Raw genomic sequence first — 20,407 nt, 5'->3', positions numbered from 1 at the left:
GTCTTTTGCATTTTGTTTTTGTTTTTTGGATTGTTGAACAGAAAAAAAAAAATCCAGAGCTATTTTTCTGCGAGGAGCATTACAAACGTTTGTCTTCACCTTTGTAAGTTTCTTCATCTAGAGCTACCATGTGTTAAAGGCTCTGTGATGCAGCAGCCTTCTTATCCTCTACGTCTCATGAGCACCATTAATTCCAAGTGCAGAGATTCTAAAAGACCTTTAATTGAGATGTTCAGAACTCATCCATCCTTAATTGGCATAAGTTCTTTAATACAGAGCTATTGGCCTGTGATTTTTTACAAGTTCTTCCAGTTTCCCCGATGGAGCAGGCAGGCCGTTATGTAAAGTCCTGAACAAACCCACTTAAAGGATTATGTCTGCACTGCAATTAGACACCAGTGGCTGGCCCATGCCAGCTGACTTGGGCTTGTTGGTCTCTGGCTGCAGAACTGTTTAACTGCATTGTAGACATTCTGGCTTGGGCTTCAGACGAAGCTCTGGGATCCTCCCACCTTGCAGGATCCTAAAGCCCAAGTCCCAGCCCAAGCCCAGATATCTACACTGCAATTAAACAACCCCACAGCCCAAGCCCCATTTGCCTGACATCCGCTGGCACAGGCCAACCGTGGGTTTTTAATTGTAGTGTAGACATACCCAAAGTGCTTAAGAACATAACAACGGCCATACTGGGTCAGACCAAAGGTCCATCAAGCCCAATATCCTGTCCTCTGAGTGTGGCCAATGGCAGGTGCCCCAAAGGGAATGAACAGACGGGTTATCAAGTGATCCGTTTAAGTCCTTTAAGAGAAGATAGTTGTGGGCAACTTAAATAAAGTAGTGTAGACATACCCATTAGTATGCCTCCTTCCATTAGTAACAAAAGATCTTGCTATTTTAGGACTAATGAAATTAACTGGTAAGACACAGTTTTTTCTAAATGCAGCTGTTTTTCAGTTGTCAAAGTGAACCTTTTCTGATCAGAATATATGGGGGAAATGTGTTTTCTTTTCCTCATGTTCTCATTGCATAAAATAGTTTAACCAATTCTGCTGAAACTTCCTTCTTGTATAGAAAATTCTCAAATTCCTTTTGAGTTGGAAAGTTTTGAAAAAGGAGGATCAGAATAGAAATCTGAATTCAGTTGTATCTGTAGCAGATCTTGGTGCATACTATATACTTATGTTCAGCTTTTAGACCATTTGGCATCTTTCTGGATGAATCATCTGTAAATTACTCATTGTCAGTAACAGAGATTGAGGGAACAGCAAGGTGAGATATGATTTGAATTTGGTCTTAAATGGAACCTCCCTGCCTGTTTCTAAATATTTGGGTGATCTAGGAACAACTGGGAGGTCCTGGTCTGTCTCAATTTCCGTGGCATGGGGGTTTTGTGCTTTTGACATTTCTGTTAATTCAACAAAAGTATGTTGAAATTCTCACTGTGGTGGAAGATCCTGCTTCAGCAAAAAGAGCACTTTCCTCAATTTTTTATTTTTATTTTATTTTATTTGGTCATAAGCAGATTTTCAGCATATACCATCCAATCAGCTAGCATATAATTTAAAATGAGCAAGATGAGAAAATCCTCATCACTGCTCATTACTCACATTTTCTGATGAATTTTGTTCATTGAAGTGGCTTGCATTTTTTATATTGACAAAGAGGTGATTTCCCCTTTCAGCTAATCTTTTAGATATTCTGTAGATACTTATAAAATTGAAATGCTGATGTGCTACTTAGTATTTTTGGGTTGTGAACTAAATAAGTAGGTTTCACAGAGAGTTATGGGAATCCATTAATAAAGCCAGGACAACTCTGAAACGTTATAAGGTAAATGTTTGAATGCAACTTTTCTAATCACAAAAGCATGGTCTGCATGGGGAGACAGCCTCCAAATTTTTCTGTTCAGGCATTTTAACATCAGACTTTCAAAGTGGCAGAAGCTGATCCCTCCATCCAAGTTGCACAATACCATGTTAGCTATGATCATCGGAGTTTATAAAATGCCACCAGCCACAAGATAGAAGTAAACGTCAATAAAATCCTTCATGTTGTAAGAAAAAAAATCTATCATGCATTCTGAAAGCTCGCAAAATAATAATGTCCTTGAAGAGAACACCTTAAATTCTTCAGCACAAAGAGAGAGGTACATCACATAAAGAGTGCGGGGGACCTGTGGGCCATTTACTATCCTGTCTCTGACACTGGCAAATACCTGCTGCTTGAATAGGTTATGTGCTAGCAGCTGTGGTCAGCTGCTTATACCCTGAATCACTAGGACTTGTATCCCTTTAAAAAAAAAAGCAGGGTTGGGGGAATTGCTATCTAATTTGACTGGATTTCTCCTTACCTATATAAACACTGAATACTTTTTTGATTCCTACTAAGCTGTTGTCCTCGATGATATCTTTTGACAATTAAATCCCACAGGTTAAGGATGTGCTGCATATACTTTTTAAAGTATCATCATAAAAGAACGGCAGGATCATACCTGAATTGTGTACTGCGATGTGACAGCTGGGGTCAGTGTGCGGGCGCTGGCTGGTGTTGGTGGCCTGTGCCATGCAGGAGATGTGACTAGATGACTTGAGGGTCCCTTTTGATCTCAAACTCTATGAAAATACCTCTGAATTCTTTTCAAAAGCACAGCCCTAGCTCTCGATTTTAGGTATTTAGGCCCCCATCAGCGTAGTATCTGGGCACCTGACAGTCTGTAATGTATTTTGCATCACAGAAGCCCTGTGAGGCAACGTGCTGTTATCCTCATTGTCCAGGCATGGAGTTAAGACACAGAGAGAGGAAGGGACTAGCCCAATGTCATTTTAAAAGTCCGTGGCAGAGTACTGACTTGAACCTAGGTAGCCCAAGTCCTAGGTTAGTTGAAGGGTGGCTGTACCAAAGTGTCAGCTTGTTGACACATGTTCACATAATAACCAGTGCCTGTGTGCATAAAGACATTATGCTCTTCATAGTGCACCATCCATTGAGACCAATGGGAGATCGGTCTGCTTGCAAAATAAAGGGAGAATGTGCCTCTTTGCAAAGACTCTCTTTTTTGTGTGGCCGTTGACTGAAGTCCTCAAGTGTTTTGTATTACGGATAAGTCTTGGATGTTACTAATAAAACAGATATGTTAAACTCAACTTCGTATCTCTAGCAGCTGGTTCAATGACATGTCTTTTGGCAACATTTGACTTTCTGAGATTATGCTTTGGAGAAGTTTCTGATTGATGTCTTGCAGCTTTATGTGATTCCATTGCTGGCGCTGTATTAAACTTGGCCGTGTCGGGTTTTCTGGACTCTCACTGAAATCAACATATCAGAGTGGTGGTGGTGGTGATGTCTTTTCTCAAGTGGAAAGTCTGGGAGGCCCAGTCATGTAGAAAAATCTTGACATCCCCCTCATCAGTGTTTGTATTAGTAATAGATAAATGTATAATGAATATATGGAGAGCTAATGAGGGCTCAGAAAAAATGTTGTGGTCTCGTATGAATGGTTGGGTGTCTTTCCTCTGTATTGCTGCAAAAAGGCACATGTACCGAGAGAACTTCCTGCCAGAAACTGCCTCCTCAGGAAGCCCTGAAGAATCTGCAATTTTTCTTCATACATAGTTTCTCACTAAATCTGCCCATAACTTTCTGTGGGAACCTGAATCCCCCAGTTCTTCTTTGAAGAGTGTCCCTGTGGGTGCTCCTCTTTAGGCGATTGCCTGTAATCAGAGATTTGTAGAAGTAGTGCCTGGTTGGGTCACACATGTGCTGTCCCCATCTCACACTGCTTCAGGTGGCTACATAGTGCCATGTAACCCCCCACCCGCACCCTGTTCCTTCTCTACCACCTTTGGCTTGAGTTGAAGCACTTAGCAGCGCCTCTGTATGTTGTATCTATATAAACACTGAATACTGGAGTACCACGGAATGTATTCACTACTTTAATCTAGCTAGTCTGGTTACTTAGGGAATAGTTCATTGTTGGCTAGTTTATAATTACCTCTCCTTCACCGTTTATTTTATGTCTCTAAAAAAACCACACCCTTTTTTTCTCTTATATTAGGATATTAAGTTTTAGTTGATAATGAACCTTTAGATCAGCATATTGTCCTCCCTCAGGGGAGAAAACCCACCAAGAAACCACATTCTCCGACTCAGCAGACCCTATCAGTACCAACTGCACTGGGACCTTCCACCTCTGAGGGACCATCTGGTATTGTGGGTACTGCACTAGCAGGCTAGCTCAGACAAGCGCAGCAATGGGAAAGCGAAACCGTCTGCCTCAGTACCATTGGAATAGATGAGGCACTCGGCACCGAGCAGCTTGACATCACTGTAGGCTATGGCACCACCTTCTGTCTCCACAATGCGCAGAGTCTATCCTCAGCACCAACAACTGCACCCCAGATATCGGTACCACCAAACACCTTCCTCGATACCTATGCTCTTGGTACCGCTGCAATTCCTTCGCCACAAGAATCTCCTAGTCTCCTCGACACTGGACTCTCCTCTCCTCAGTATCGACCTGACTCCAGCAGGCTCCATACAAGCCATCTTACCATACCATCTAGATTTGCTCCTCCCTTTTCAAGTGATGAGGGTGACAAGGATGAAGGAGAAATCTACTCCTCCCATCATTCTTCACCTCCCCATACATCTACCAGAGCAGGTCCATTGTAACAAAGGGACTATCACCTGGAACCTGAAACTCAGAACTTGTATGGACACCCCTGGATGCCACCACTCATGCCTTTCCCACCACAGCTATAGTGGGACCCATGGGCAGCGTACCACTGCAGATGCACTAAGCAGAAAATTTTCCCAAGACTGGAGTACTACAGAATGTATTCAAACAGTGGGAGTCCCCAGCTGTAGACCTCTCTGCAACAACTCAAAATGCCAAGTGCCCAAATTTCTGCTCCAGAGGGGGATTGGGGCCCCGTTCCCTGGGCAATGCTTTTCTCATCAAATGGGACGCCTTCCCTCTGGCCTCTCTTCTGGCATGGGTCACACACAAGATCAGGACAGACAACTGTAGAGTCATCTTAATAGCCCCCACATGGCCCAGGCAAATGTAGTTTCCTTATGTCCTAAAGATGGCCGTGTGCCCATCATGCACTTTTCCTCTTCTACCTCCTCTCCTCTCCCAGTATGTGGGCCAGGTTCACCACCTGAATCTGGCAAGACTTCACCTCCAGGGGTAGCTACTCCGTGGCTCCAAGAAGCCAAAATGACCTGTTCAGAGGAAGTAAGGGACAGTCTGTTAAATAGTCATAGAACAACTACTCAACATACATACCTACACAAATGAAGGCATTTCAATACATAGTGCCAAAATAGACAAATCATGGTGGTTTCCTCTCCTCTACCATTGGTACTGGACTATATATTGGAATTTAAGAAACCGAGCCTCTCCATGAGGTCGGTCAAAGTACATCTTGCAGCTATCACAGTGTTCCACCACAAGATGGATGAGTTCTCAATTTTCACTCATCCAATCACCAAGCATTTTCTCAAGGGCCTTCGTAACATCTACCCCCAAAATACAAACCCTTACTGCATCATGGGATGTCAATCTGGTGTTACAAGGCCTTACTGAACCCCCATTTGAACCACTAGCAGCATGTCCACTACTCCACCTTTCGATGAAGATGCCCTTCCTCATCACCATCATGTCCCCTCAGTGGGTAGGGAACTGAGAGCCCTCACAGCACACACTTCCCATATACAACATTCTTCAAAAATAAGGTTACCTTAAGACTGCATCCCAAGTTCTTACCTAAGGTTGTCTCCTCATTCCATATGAATCAGCCCACTCATCTCTCATCGTTCTTCCCAAATCTGCATAGGAATAAATGAGAACCAGCACTGCATACCCTAGACATCCGAAGGGCGCTAGTCTTTTACATAGAGAGAACAGAGACTTTCAGAAAGTCACCAAAATGATTCCTTTCCATCACAGAATGATCAAAAAGAGATACCATATCTAGACAGAGGCTATCTAAATGGATCTCCGAGTGCATTAACTTTTGTTATCAACAACAGCAGCTGCAACAGTACAGCTGTGCCACTGTGAGGTCCATAGTATAGACGTAGCCTAAAACCCCCACCGGGGACCCATGCACACTCCACCAGAGCTCTGTCTACTTTGATGGCCTTCCTTCACAATGTGCCCACTATGGATATCTCCAAAGCAGCAACATGGGCATCAGCCCACACCTTTACACAACGTTATGCCATAGAGCAGTGGTTCTCAAACTTTTTTTTCCACGGACCACTTGAAAATTGCTGAGGGTCTCAGCGGACCACTTAATGATCTTTCCAAATGTTGTTTGTACCATGAACTAACTATTGTAAAGTGCTTTGGGTAAAAGCACTATATAAAAAAAAACCCCTTAATTAACTTTTTTTGTTCTACAAATAAAAGCAGACAACTCTCATTTTCATATCAGTAGTTTTACCTTTCTAATGCAATGGATGTGCCTTCTCTCCCCCACCGCAGCAGCCACCGAGCTGGGTAGGGAAGGAGGGCCATCTCTCCCCAGCAGCCGCAGCCCTGGAGCTGGGGAAAGCCGCCTCTTTTTCTGGCTGCCGCAGCCCTACACATCCCAAATTCCCCCCACCCCCTCTTCTCGCGCCACTGCCCCCTATTCCCCCCAGGCCACCACCTCACCTTACATGTGCATCTTCTCCAGGGTCCAGGCACCTCATTTAATTGAGCCGGGCCTGTGTGGCTTCATTCTCTTGTGTGCGGCTGCCCAGGCATGCATCTGAGAGGGAACTATCTGCAGATCACTTGAATGGAGCTCGCAGACCACTGGTGGTCCACGGAACACAGTCTGAGAACCTCTGCCAAAGAGCATTCATCTATGATATCATATCTAGCATATCATCAGATGCTCTGTTCGGACTAGTGGTTTTATCGTCTGCCATGACTGCAACTCTGAAGCCCCTCCCTTCCATTGCGGGGCACTGCTCGACAGCCATCTAAAAGTTGAGCACCCACAGGAACACTCCTCACAGAAGAAGAAGAAAAGGAGAAGGTTACTCACCTTTTGCAGTAACTGAGGTTCTCTGAGATGGTTGTCCCTCTGGGTGCTCCACTACCCTCTACCCCCCGCTTCGGAGTTTTCACACTAGGTACTTTGAGGTAAAGAAGGAACCCCGGGGCGGCGGGAGGGGGTGTTGCACAGTGCTATGTACCCGCCTGGAGCGGCACGAGATGGCGACGGCGCATCTGCAACCCAACCAGGCACTGCTACTGCAAATCTCCAGTTACCAGTGCAGGGGCACGCCATCACCTAAAATGGAGCACCCACAGGGACAACCTTCTTGAAGAACCTCAGTTACTGCACAAGGTGAGTAAACTTCTCTTCTCTGCACCTGTAGAAAACACCTAGAGCAGTGAGCGTTGTGTGTCATATGTAGGCTTGGAAAATTAGATTTTTATCAGTAAATGTCGGTAAACGTTGATTTCACTATACTCACACAGTGTGACAAAAAAAATTTCCATTGATAATAACTGACATTTACATATAGGCAAAGTGAAAAAGAAAAAAAAAACTTCTTGGGAACATGTTTGAATTAATAATATTTTCTTTCTATATTTTGGTATGTGATGTTGACAATTTGTGTTTTAATGGTTATTAATGTCTCGAATCCCAATGGCTATTGTCATTAAATAATTATTGTCTGGCCCACCCGCCCATAAAATTTAAATAGATAAAAATCAGGGGGGAAAATGCTTAAAAATAAACGTTGATATTATCTGCCAAGATTCTCTATAAAAAATTGAATACTGCCAAACCCAATCATATGCCACCTTCATCTAGTGGATTCATATTTCAATGCTGTAAATGAGGACTTTCTACAGCTCCTCATACGATTGAAGAGCAGCAACAACTGACCCCAGGCCATATATTAAAATCACAGCTGGTCAGGATTGTCTGTCCCTGCCCTACCTTGTACATTGCAATAAATCACTTCTGAAAAGTTGAAATAATTTCTTCAAAATGCAGTTATTGAATCTCCAGTGTTGTCTCTCTTCACCACATTTCATTGTCCCAGACGCGTTAATAATGGCATCACTCATGTACATGCATCATGTAGCCGGGAAGGGTAAAGTCAGACCACCACCACCATCCACAGTAGACTCCATGTCCGTGTACTAGTCAGGGGTCTGAGGAACATTTCAACAAATCTGACCTTTTGTGTTTGTGAGGCTATGCCCTGCTATTTATATGGGACCTAAACCTACAGTTTCTTTCTCCACTACCAGTAACACAACAATATTTAAACCATGTGGCACTTCTGCTAGCAAAGTTCACAGAACTCAGTCTATTTTGCTCTGGGGAGGGTTGGGGGGGAAGCAGGAAGTTGGGGACTGAGTGGTCCCTTTGAATACAGAAGATGTGGGACAGGCTGTTGTCCAGTCACAGCATGATGTAGATAAGCGTGTAGTTGAAAAGAAATTGTCTTTCTTTGAAGAGAAAGGGGGAGGTAATTATGGTAGCATGATGCCCGTTATACTTGAAGAGAGAGAGTGAAAGGAGTAGAATGAGGGTTGCAGCAGAGAAGAACAGGGTCTAGGAGCCCCAGTCACAGACCAGGACCCCACTGCGCTAGGTTCTGTACAAACACAGAACAAAAAGACAATCCCTGCCCCCAGAAAGCTTACAAATCTTAGGCTACATCTACACCACATACCACTGGTATAGGGTACATGTAGCTATACGCCACAGTGAAAAACAGGCTATGTCCACACTGCCGTGTGTAGCTACAGGTGTCAGTGTAAGGCTCTGGCTGGGGGGAGGCAGCAGAGAAAGGATCCCCACTGCCTTTCCCGCTGGAACCTTTCCCTGCTGCCAGAGTGTATCTGTGCAGCAGGGGAAGGCTCCAGCAGTGGAAGCCTTCTGTGGTGGGGAAGGGCCCCAGAAGCAAGGAGCTGCCAGAGCCTTTTCTTGCTGCCTCTTCACTGCTTCAATGGGGAAAGGCACCAGCAGTGGGGAGCTGGGTGGAGCCTTGCCCTGCTGCCAGATCCTCTCCCCACTGCCCAAGTCTTACCTTGCGGCTGGGAAATGCTCCAGCAGCTGAGCTGTAGCAAAGACACTGCATGGCTAAACATAGCAGTGTAGACAGGAAGGCATGGCTTGGGCAAGTAGAGAGCCATGAAAAACAGTGGTTCTCAACCAGGGGTACATGTCCCCTTGTGGTACGCAGAGGTCTTCTAGGGGTACGTCAACTGATCATGATATTTGCTTAGTTTTACAACAGGCTACATAAAAAGCACTAGCGAAGGCAGTCCAAGCTAAAATTTCATACAGCGACTTGTTTATACTGCTCTATATACTATACACTGAAATGTAAGTACAATATTTATATTCCAATTGATACTTTTATAGTTATATGATGAAAATGAGAATGTGAGCAATCTTTCAGCAATTGTGTGCTAGGACACTTTTATATGTTTGCCTGATTTTGTAACCAAGTAGATTTTAAGTGAGGTGAAACTTGGGGTGCACAAAGCAAATCCGACTCCTGAAAGGGGTGCAGTAGTCTGGAAAGATTGAGAGCCACTAGGGTAGAATATGCACATGGGTACATATTCACACCATTCAGGCATGTCGGTACTCTGCTTGTGTATACTTAAGCACGTGCAGGGTGGAGGGGGGACTACCTGAGTACATACTCTGCACACCACTGAAAGAAGCATGCAGTATAGACATAGCCTTAGTATAAGCCACAAGAGAGCCAATGACACAAAAGAGGAAGATAACATGGAGGGATATTCTGAATACTAAGAACTTGTACAGCATAGTCAGAACTGGTCAGGGTTTTTTGTTTTTTGTTTTTTTACAAAAATGAAAGTTGTTCATGTTCATTGAAATATTTCTTGGAATTTTTTCAGGTTTTTGTGAAAAGCAGAAAAAGCTTTTGTTTCTGACCAACACTGACATTTTAAAAAAGAAGTTTTGATGGAAAAAATTCAATCAGCCCTAATGATAATGTGTTCTGTGCAAAAAAAACCTGTCATCTTTACTTGGAAAGCCTAGGTCGCCTTCTGTCTAGAGACCATTTGACTTTAGTTAGCTACTAAGTGGAGGGACCAGCTGTGAGAGAGACCAACAGCGCTAAGCTTAGTAATTTGGAACTATTCATATGCTTAAAATTAAACACAGGCATAAATGGAGGCAGGGCTGTAGTTCCAAACATAGGAGCTATATTGGAGACAATATTGATTATGTATTGGTCATATGTTACATGAAATGTGTATTTGTGTACTTTTTTCTCCCAAGTAGCTCTAGAGCTTCTATTTTAACTTTAAAGTTAGCATTTTCTCCTCTAACCTTTGCTTATTGTTCCTCCTCTAAAATTGCATGATTTGGAATGATATCGAAAGAATGGCAAATACCATAGATGAGCATTGTACTAAGAGCTATAAATGACCATGTATGACCAGGACTTGGTCAACTTTCAGAGAAATCAGCACCATGCTAGTTAAACAATACCCTAACATGAGATCTATTTCCATGTGAAAAAAGTAGTTTACAAATTGAGAGAAATAGAATTATAATAATGCCAAAATGAGGCCTTTCAACTGAGGACCTCAAAATGCTTACCTGGGTGAACTCCTGACCCCCGAGAAGTCAATGACAAAATTCCCATGTGTTTATCCATTCAGAGACAGTTCTCCATGTCAGTATTATTGGCCTCATTTTATAGAAGTATCACTTGAGACATAGAGAAGTTGAGTGACTCATCCAAGGTCACACAGTGAATCAGTGACAGAGTTAGGGATGCAAATTCCCAGTTCTATGTTCTAACCACTAGACATGCACCTTCCCAAGTCTCCCATAAGCAGCAAATCATGTCAAATATCAGGTATAAACCCAGTCATTTTTGATATCCTCTGAAAATGAGCATTTAGATTTTAAAATCACCTTCTTTGACTGCAGTTTTCCCAATGCTATCAGGATTAGAGTGCCCCTACAGTAGATCAAGAAACGTGTTCTTTGTTTTTATTATCTTAAACCTTAATATCTTGCTTTCAAGAAAGGTATACATTTGAAAAACACGCTTCAGATCCTCAAACAGCCTGTCTAGTCTTGTGGCCAGTTCATGCTGAATAGATTATATAGTTTGTTATAATGATAAGTGTGTGTCCACTGCAAAAAAAAATAAAATAAATAAAATAAAAGGTGTATTTTTAATTCTGGTTAGCTAGCCTATAGTAGCCAACTCTGGTTAAAGTAGCAGTTAATAGTTAATTTGGATTACTAACTCAAGTTAAAGCAGTAAAGTCGTCAAGGGTAGACATGAGTAAATGGAGTTTAGCCACTTCTCATTTGGAGTATATGGAGTTTAGATTAGTTTACCCACTTCTATTTGTACCGCTACACCATTGAGTTAAAGCCTATGGGGCCCCTCAGGTTGAACCTGAGTTACCATATCTTCACCGCTGTTTTAATCCAAGTTAGCTAACAGGGGTTAGCTAGCCTAAGGTAAGAGCACACCTTTTTTGACAGTGTAGACACGCCCCAGGAGAGCTCCATATGACTCCTATAACTGTTCTGAAGTCATAAAATGAAGATTTAGTTTAAAAGAAAAGGTTGTTTTAAAATTATATTTACTACTAAGTGACCGTATGGGTATGACAATCAGACATGCACCCAATATGGTCAACCGCTACTGACCACATCGTAGTAAATATTCATCTGGAAATCAGCTTGCTGTGTGCTGCTTGCTGTTGGGTGTTGTCTGAATTCATACACTATACACACAACATTTCCCATCAACAAGGTCTAAGATGAAGAATGTATGCCAAGATTGTTCTAGCTGGGTTAAGCAGTTTGTTCCCTTTTTATCTGAGCTTATACATGTATGAGTGAATCTCGCTAAATGACTCTTAGGTTCCTCCCCTTTGAAAAGTGGGTTATTTTTTTTTTTTTCATTTCTGTGGCTGGCAGCCAATTTGTACTTTAACATGCTTCCTGCTCTTCATCAAGCCGCTTAGCGTGGGGAGGGGAGAGTGAGGCAGTTCAACTTCAGTCCCGAACTAACTGAACTTCCTTGCTGTTAAACGTTAGACTGGTTGGAATACCAACCTTCAGGTCTCGTTTCCTGGCTTCTTTCAGTGTTGAGGTTTTGCTTTGGTTTTCTTTTAATAAGCTTGCACCTTTCTCAAGCCGTGAGTCTGATTTGGGTTTTTTGGCCATGCCAGTGTTTTTTATCAAACCCTTTAATGCGCTAGTCACTGATACATGATTTCAACCTCGACTCCAGCTTCACAAAGGTTTTGTTCATTTTGTCACAGCCTGGAAAGGTAACATGGTGTAAGAGAATAGGGTAGAAAGGGGAAAGTCACTTTATGTTTGGGAGCCAAATTGTGCCATTTGGACCCCAGCCTGGGTTGGGGTAAAGTTCGGTTTGCCCCACCACAGTCAAGGCTCAGGGAAGCATTGCCCCTCAAGGAAGCACAATTGCATGCAAGCTCTACTGCAGCCTGCTTCTGCCCTGCGACCAGTCCACTCCAAGGATAATGGGGGAGCGCAGGCCCATGGTCCCTCCTGCTCCTCACAGCAGCATCCCCAGGACTGCATTGCGGTAGTTTTGGTGTTGTGCTGGAGCAGAGAAAGCACGCAAGTGCCCACACCCTGTATGGGGCAGGAGGAGAGAGTGTTGGATGAATAATTTTATAGATAGTAGTTGGTGATTGGCTTGTGCCCTGAAGCACGCGGGTTTACATTAGTTGCCCATTTTTATCCTATCTAACTGTGTATATTCTCATTATCCATATAAATGTCTAAACCATTTTTATTCTACTAAACTGTTGGCCTCAATAATACCTTGTGGCATTGAGTTGCACAGGTTAGTATAAACAACTGTTTCCTTTTAGCATTGTCTTCCTTTATGTATGTATACCATATAGCCTGTTTTGAGTACTATCACAAGATCCATGAAGAATAACCATAATTATTATTAATAATTTATCATTAATAAACATGTTGTTTACTTTGAAGCAGAGTCCTGATGGTCCATAGATGACCTAGACAGCACTAGATAACCTAATTTCTCTTTTCCAATTTAGGCCAAATCCTCAGGTGGTATAAATCAGCTAGACTGATTTAAAGCAATTGAGGATCTGGCCCAAAGTCTCCAATGAGTGCCTGGAATGCTTCTCAGTGACTCTGACCTCCAGGTACCCGTTTGACTTGTGGATCTTATAAAATGTGAAGTATTTTTGAACGCTCCTCTGCTGTCTGTTCCAATGGGGAAAAAAATCTCTGTAGCTTTTCCTTACTATTCTCTAGACATCTCACCTCTGCCACAGGCAACAGATGGAGAGAACGAAAACAGAGGCTTGGCCACAGAGAGATGTCATCAAAGGAGAGAGAGTGAGAAGACCCAGAGAGAAGAGCAAGCACGCAGCTTCTGGGAGTGTGCTGCTGGGGAGAGAAATCCTACAAGTAGGAAAGAAAATTAATGACAAAGAGCATCAGCAATAAGCAATCCTGGGAGATCGTCTCAGCCAAGGGGTTGTAAGGCTTGTGATGTGATAGTCATTTACACCCAGATCCTCAAAGGTATTTAGGTGCTGGACTCTGGTCCACAGGCCCTGAGCTAACCACATGTAGCTTGTGTGGACTGGTGTGCCCACCCAGAGTTGACATGAAACTGGCACCCCCTGTGACTGCAGTGGGTCTCCCTACTTATTGTAGAATGCGGGCTTTACGCTTTTTCAAATTTTATTTTCGTTAAGCAGCCAATGAAAAGTCCAAAAAGCTAAATGACAGCTTGTGCCTGTTTCCAAATAATGCACGCTTCACAGAATGGCTGCAGAATTATGGAATTAAGCAGTTTTACAACTTGACAAAGCATGCCAGACCTCCATACCACCTAACCCTGCCTCTTTTTCCTTCTCCCACCCCTCCCTATTCATGCATGTCTTTTCTTGTTTTATTACTGTTACCTCCCACCCTAAGTCTATCTAGCGTGATCTGGGTTTGTATTGTCTGGTCTTGCAGTTTTGACACTTCTTTTAGTTCCACAAAATTTCCCATACAGGGATTGCTGTTAATTTGGAGAGAGGAAAGAAATGCTGGGGAAGAGGGGAGCGATTCAAATGTTTTCAGTTGTTTCCTTATAACCACCTAGAACTTCTTGACAAGTTTTAGAAAGTACTTGAAACGCAGATCTTTTTGCTACTAAACCCAAAGACCAATGACTCACTTGCCAAGCTGATTTGGACAGTCTCTTGTTCCTCCATAACAATCTCAGTGATAAGAGTAAGACGTTCTCATGCACATTTCATGGAAGCCAGCTCAGAATAAAAGCCGGCTCTTCATTTCAGGAAACCTCATTGTTCATTTGTAAAATGGAGCAGTAGACACTTCCATTCAGTCAAAAAAAAGTTGTTTTTTTTTGTTTTTTTTTTAAGAAAGAGGGTTAGTTCTTCACTGTCATGGCAAATAAACTGCAGACAATAGCTTTCATGCTTTGAAAATGTAAAGACTGTATTATAGCCAGAGCTGATTGCAATGCCTATTATTCTGATTGCACTACCTATTATTAAGGTTGCCTGACACTTCCCATTATAAGACCCTGTTTTCAGTTGATTATAACTTGCTAGACATTAATTGTTAGGCCTGAAATTTTCCATCCTGATTGTCTGTCTCACGTTAATTTTTTTTTCCCCTCAAGATATCGGCCAAAATCATTCAGCTGCTGTCAAGAATGTAGCGAAGAAAAAATACTTGTTTGCATGTTAAAAAGTTCTGGTGACCTTTCCTTGGCATCAGTAACTTGAAATTTGATGGGGGAGAAGGGGTGATCTTTGGGTCAGGGATGTGTGTGTGTGTGTTATCATTGCAGTGAAAATCTGCCCAAATTTGCCCAAATTATAAGCCTTTGAAAAATCAGGGTTCCACATACTCAGTGGAGATTAGCTAGAGTTTAACAACTGAAGTTTTCAAAGATTCTGTCATCACTGGCCATGCTCTGTCTCCTCACAGCTCTTGTGTGCGGCCAGGCTGTGCATACACCATCCCCCCCAGAGCAACTGCGCAGGTGGCACCCAGCTGAAGCCTACAGGTGTAAAGCTGGATTTTCCCTGTAATAGCGGCTGCCAGCTGTTCCAGGCTGGGGTGAGACCAGGCACTGGAATTAAGCGTGGGAAGCCCGTCCCTGCAGTGCTCTGCCCCCCTCCCTCCCAGGCTCTCACACCCACATACGCATACCACTGCCACCCAAGCAGTGTGGAGGAGGAAGCCATCTGATCTGAATGCATAAGGGACAAGAGCCTAACCAAGGAGAGGGACAGGAGTAAATCAGCTCAGAGCCTGGTTCAAGTGGGATTGGAAGGGAGGAGAGATGCAGACTGAGAATAGGGGGCAAGGAGACTGGGCCTGTAAACCATGTGATGTGGAGACTGGGAGCTGGGGAGGGAAGCTGCGGATGTGGGCGGGGGACACTAAGATTGGACAAGGTGCTGGGGAGAAATAGGAAGAGGGGGAGTGGCTGGACAATGAGACTGGAGACAGAAGGGAGGACAAGGATCCAGGGAGAGGGTGGGAAGGACTGAGATTAGCTGAGGAGCCAAGGGAGGCTCCAGCTGAGGAGCCAAGGGAGGGAGATCACAACTGGGAGCTAGAGGTGGGAGAGGGGAGAAACTGATTGGATAAGGGGCTGGGGAGGGGGAACTGGGACTAGCTGGGCAAGGAGACTCGAACTCAATGGGAGAAGGGGGAGATTGGGACTTGGACAGTGAGCACAGAGAATTGGCTGGGCATGGAGCCTGAGACTGGGGTGAGCATCCTGATGATTGGAGAGGCAGGGATCCAGGCATGGAAAGGAGACAAGACAGGTTGGAGAAGAGATCATGACTGTGGGAGAATGGGCAGAAGAATCTGTGTCCACTAGAGCATTCTTCTCTCCCGAGCCTGGAATGGAACTCAAGATGCCTGACTCTCATCATTCCTCTGCTGTCAGCAAATAGTGTTGAAACAAAATGGGGTCTCATCCCCAGCAAATGCTAGATAATATAGGGGATGACAACCCGCTACTGCTACCAGTCACTCTGTTAGCTCAAGTGACAGAGGTCTGTGCAGTGGATCTAAAGGTTCCATCCCTGCTGCTGATCAATGTGTGTGTCAATATGATGCTACCTGAGGGAATTTCAGGTTTTTTAGATTGCTTTTTTAAAAAAACTAGGAAATTATGGACATGCACGCACAATGAGGCAACTTTAATTCTGGCATTTCCTAACTTCTGAGCAATTGAATTTGCAACCTTCATATTGCTCTTTTAATATCGTTTTCATGTGTAATACCATGTATAAAGTAAGAGGGGAAAAAAGCAAATAAGAGATCTGAAACTTGTGTGATTAGAGACTTCCTATGAGAGTTCAAGTTATTGCACTAACTTTTCAGCAACAAAGTGGGTTTGTAAATAAGGGTTGGTTTGTTTATCAGAAGGACTGAACACCCATGTGTTCAATCAATTGCTGGTACAGGTGCTCAGTGCCTCTGAAAGTCAGGCCCTAATTCTCTGGGTAACATCTGAAACCTCTTGCTCACTGGTATCACATTCCTGCCACTCGCTCCTAATCAAGCAGGGCAGAGTTTCATGCACTTGTGCCTGAATTTCTCCTCACCCCCTCCCCTCAGCTGCATCTGTTGATTTAATCTGTCTCTTTAGTATTTCTTAGACCAGGGCTTCCCACTCTTTTGGGGCGACTGTGCCCATTCCTCAGCCTAAGGTCCTGATGCTGCACTAGTTTTAAGCAAGTAGTCTTCTCCACCTGTGCAGAGTCCTGACTGCACAGGTTCCCTGTGTCTGCCTGGCGCTTACTGTAAGAAGCTTGGCATAGATCTTTAAAGGTAGACAGATGCCTAACTCTCATGTTAGGCACCTAAATACCTTGGAAGATCTGGTCCCTATCTTAAGGCACTGGATTAGGATTTATTTACAGCTCTGCTCCAGGTTCCCTGTATGGCCTTTGGCTAGTCACATGGGGCTAAATCCCCAAAGGAACTTAAGCATTGCATTGCCTAAGCCCCTCAAGGCCAGGTTGATAAGGGGTACTTAAGATGAGCATTGCAGTAGCTAACTGCTAGGCAGCCTGCCCTCAGGTGGAAATCACAGCTCCGACTTAGGCGCCCAGACCCCCTATACAATGGGAAGAGATAGGTACCCACACAAGGAAGCATCAGAAGCCAGCAAGCTAAGCTAACCAACAGGAAATGCTGAGGAGAGGAGTGTGGCCTAAGCCCCCACCTCTCGAAGATAAACACCAAGGCCTGGCTCCACTTTTAGGCACCTTGAAAATCTTTGAAATCCACAAAGCCTGAGTAGGCACCTGGTTTCCCAGCACAATGCACAGAGAGAAGTGGGCATGGGATCCACAAAAGCTAGCATGCTTGGGGGGGAGCTGCCTAAGCTAGCCAATGAGAGATGTGTAGCTTCAGCCCCACCCTTAAGTCCAGGTTGGAGGGAGATACCTCTCTCTGCCAGCACTCTACAGCTGAGAATCATCTCCTGGAGTCAACCAGCTTAGGGGCCTAAGCTGTTCGTGCAAGAGAACAGAGGACATGATGCTTCCTCCCTGCTCACTTTGATCCTATTTAGGGCACTCAGCTCGGCTGCGGGAGAGCCAGGTTCAAGTTCCCATTATCCGCTTGACGGGGAGAAAGGCTTTGAATAGGGGCCCTATTCTCAGAAGAGTGCTGTAACTACAGCACTACGGGGTATTTTGGTGGGGGGTTACCTCATCCTCTCCTATTGAGGCTGTTCCACTTTGTGTTAATAATGACAGAGGGATTGGAGCAGGATGACAGGACCCTGGGGCTCCCACCTGCATCCTCTCACCACTGGACTAGAATCATTTTTTGTCCTCACCAATGGCTATTTGTTCAAAGTGGAACAGCTTCAGTAGGAGAGAGTGAGGGACCCCTACCTCAGACTAGCCCATAGCTCAGTGATTAGCGCACTGTCCTAAGAGATGGTCAATCCCTATTCAAATCCTTTTCCCCATCAAGCGGAGAAGGGATTCGTTGGTTGCCGTTATATCTGCTTTGTACCGTTGTGACAGGCAGACAGGTGGCTTCCCCAGACCAGGAAGCCCCCGGGAGCATTTGCAAGCTCAAGTTGTGCAGCATTGGTCTGGCCATCTCTAACTCAAGCCGCAATGAGGCATGTCAGGAAAAGGGGTGTGGCTGGAATACTGCAACAGAGTGGAGCTGGTGGCAGATAAGATCACCTTAGCTGCTCTAAATTTGCCCCCCCTCCAAGTCAAGGGGTATAAGCCTATCTGCAAGCCATCATTGCCCTGCCCCCGCTTACACCTGCAACTGTGTAAAGTTTGCGTAGCAGAGAGGACTGGGTCCAATGATGTCATCATAAAATGGTGATGGTGTACTCCTAGCCCTGTGACAAAAGCCTGGCATCAAACAGCTCAGAACCTCAGGACAGGCCGGACTTCAGTTTTTGCAGCTTGAGTGCGTCGCTGAAAAGCAGGAAGGCACACAATAATGAAAATGATAGCACTACGGTCCCTGAGAGAACGGAGCTGTTGAAACCAAGCTAATTTCAATGGTTTAATGGGTGCAGGTTAGTCTTTGAACTGTAACCACTGAAAAAGGGGCCTCCCCAAGCATCACCACCCCACTGCCATTAGCGTCATTTTACCAAATGAACACACGTTCATCCCCCCACTCTGGGCTTCAATTCATACAGTAACTACATAAGTAAAATAAGTACACCTCAGGGACTGAAGGGGCTGGAGCAAATGGAAGTGTCTCCTCCTGGTCCATATCTAACTCAGTGTTCTGTTTTTAGAATAATGGGGACATGCATAAAAACACTTAGCTGTATCTAGACCCTCCTGGTGCTACTTTCCACAAGCCTTTCAGAACCAGCAAAGGCGGAGGGGAGGTGGGGGGCCTGCAGCATGTGATTTTTTTGTTTTTTTCCCCCTGCCCCAGACATTATACAGATGGCAGAATTGTTCACCTGCTCCACACTATTACAGTTGATCTACAGAACAGTTAAAACCGAACTCTTCCTGAATAATGTAACATAAACATTGGGGCCCAACAGCCGCACGCAGAGGGGCACAGTTCAAGTCAAACATATAGCAGAGCCCCTTGCGCTGAGTAATACGGGTATTCACAAACGGTTTGACACCTGCTCGGATAATAGAAATGCACTAACAAGGCGCTGCACCCGAACACTGTACTAGAACTGGAAGAGGGGCTACAAGTCAAGCCCATGTTGCATCAGCAAACCCAAGTTTGATGAACCCTCTTGCTGGTGGAAGGGGACAGCCATACCATTTGCTGGGGACAGGTTTGTGTGCTTTAGTAGCACTTCATGCTTTAATTTGTGCCTCAGTCTCAACCTGGGCCACGCTGTCTGCTCATCTGCCCACAGCTCATTGTCCCTCCTTAGCAGCATATGGGTGAATTGCTTAGGCCTGGCCCATGCCTAGTGCTCAGCTGACTCTGCCCACACTGGCTAGCCATGCTGAGCTAAGTGTCCTGCCACCAATGTTGGCTTGGCTGTGGAGTCCGTCCATCCCCCCCTCAGTGCAGCTAGTGCCTCTGCCTGTTACATGGCACCTGCACAGAGAACGGCGATGAATGACAGCCCATCAGCACACGATTGGGTGAACAATAGCGCCCAGAGAAAGCAGGCTGGAAGAGTGGGGCTCCCTTGGGAGCTAAGCCAGAAGAGGTGCAGCCAGACCCATGACGGCAATGGAAAAAGCTGTCCCTCCCACAACATCCAGTAAGGACTGGATGCACCCAGATTCCCATGATGCTGCTGTTGAAGATGAAAACAGGCTGAGACCACAGGTTGTAAGAGTCGGACTCATCCCACCTATTTGTAATTTAAGAAACCAGCTGAACAAACCACAGACAAGTCGCTGACGGGCAACTGTGGGTGGTGCTGAGTTTCAAAACCTTCCCCCCCCCCCAAAAAAAAAAAAAACAAAACCTGGCACGTACAACACAAATATTAGGCTTGAAAGTTTTGTTTCACTTGCTAATGCCCACCGAGTAGAGCACTGATTGTCCTTACAGTGCCTGCTGTTACCTTGTCAGCAACCCGCGATTCAGAGCAAAAGGGTGGAAAAAGCTGTAACAGGCAATTAACAGTATTTTTTTTTCTTTATCCGCCCCCTTTACGACCTGGGAAACAGGCACTAGAATGCAGTGGTCTCATGCTGGCTTGGCGCGCGGTGTCGTAGTTCTGTGCAGCCGAATGTAAATGTCACACACTAAATGTTGGCTCAGTCACTGCAGCATCATCCCACTCAGCAACTTGGCTAGCAGCCCTAGTCAGGAGCTTTTCCGAGGCTGGGGTACGAAACCTAACTGTACGTGTTGGTGCAGCGCTAAGGCTTTTCAGCATTGGC

This window comes from Lepidochelys olivacea (genome assembly GCF_965140295.1).
Source record: "Lepidochelys olivacea isolate rLepOli2 genome assembly, chromosome: 2".
Taxonomy (NCBI): domain Eukaryota; kingdom Metazoa; phylum Chordata; order Testudines; family Cheloniidae; genus Lepidochelys; species Lepidochelys olivacea.
Note: the sequence above shows the minus strand (reverse complement) of the source record.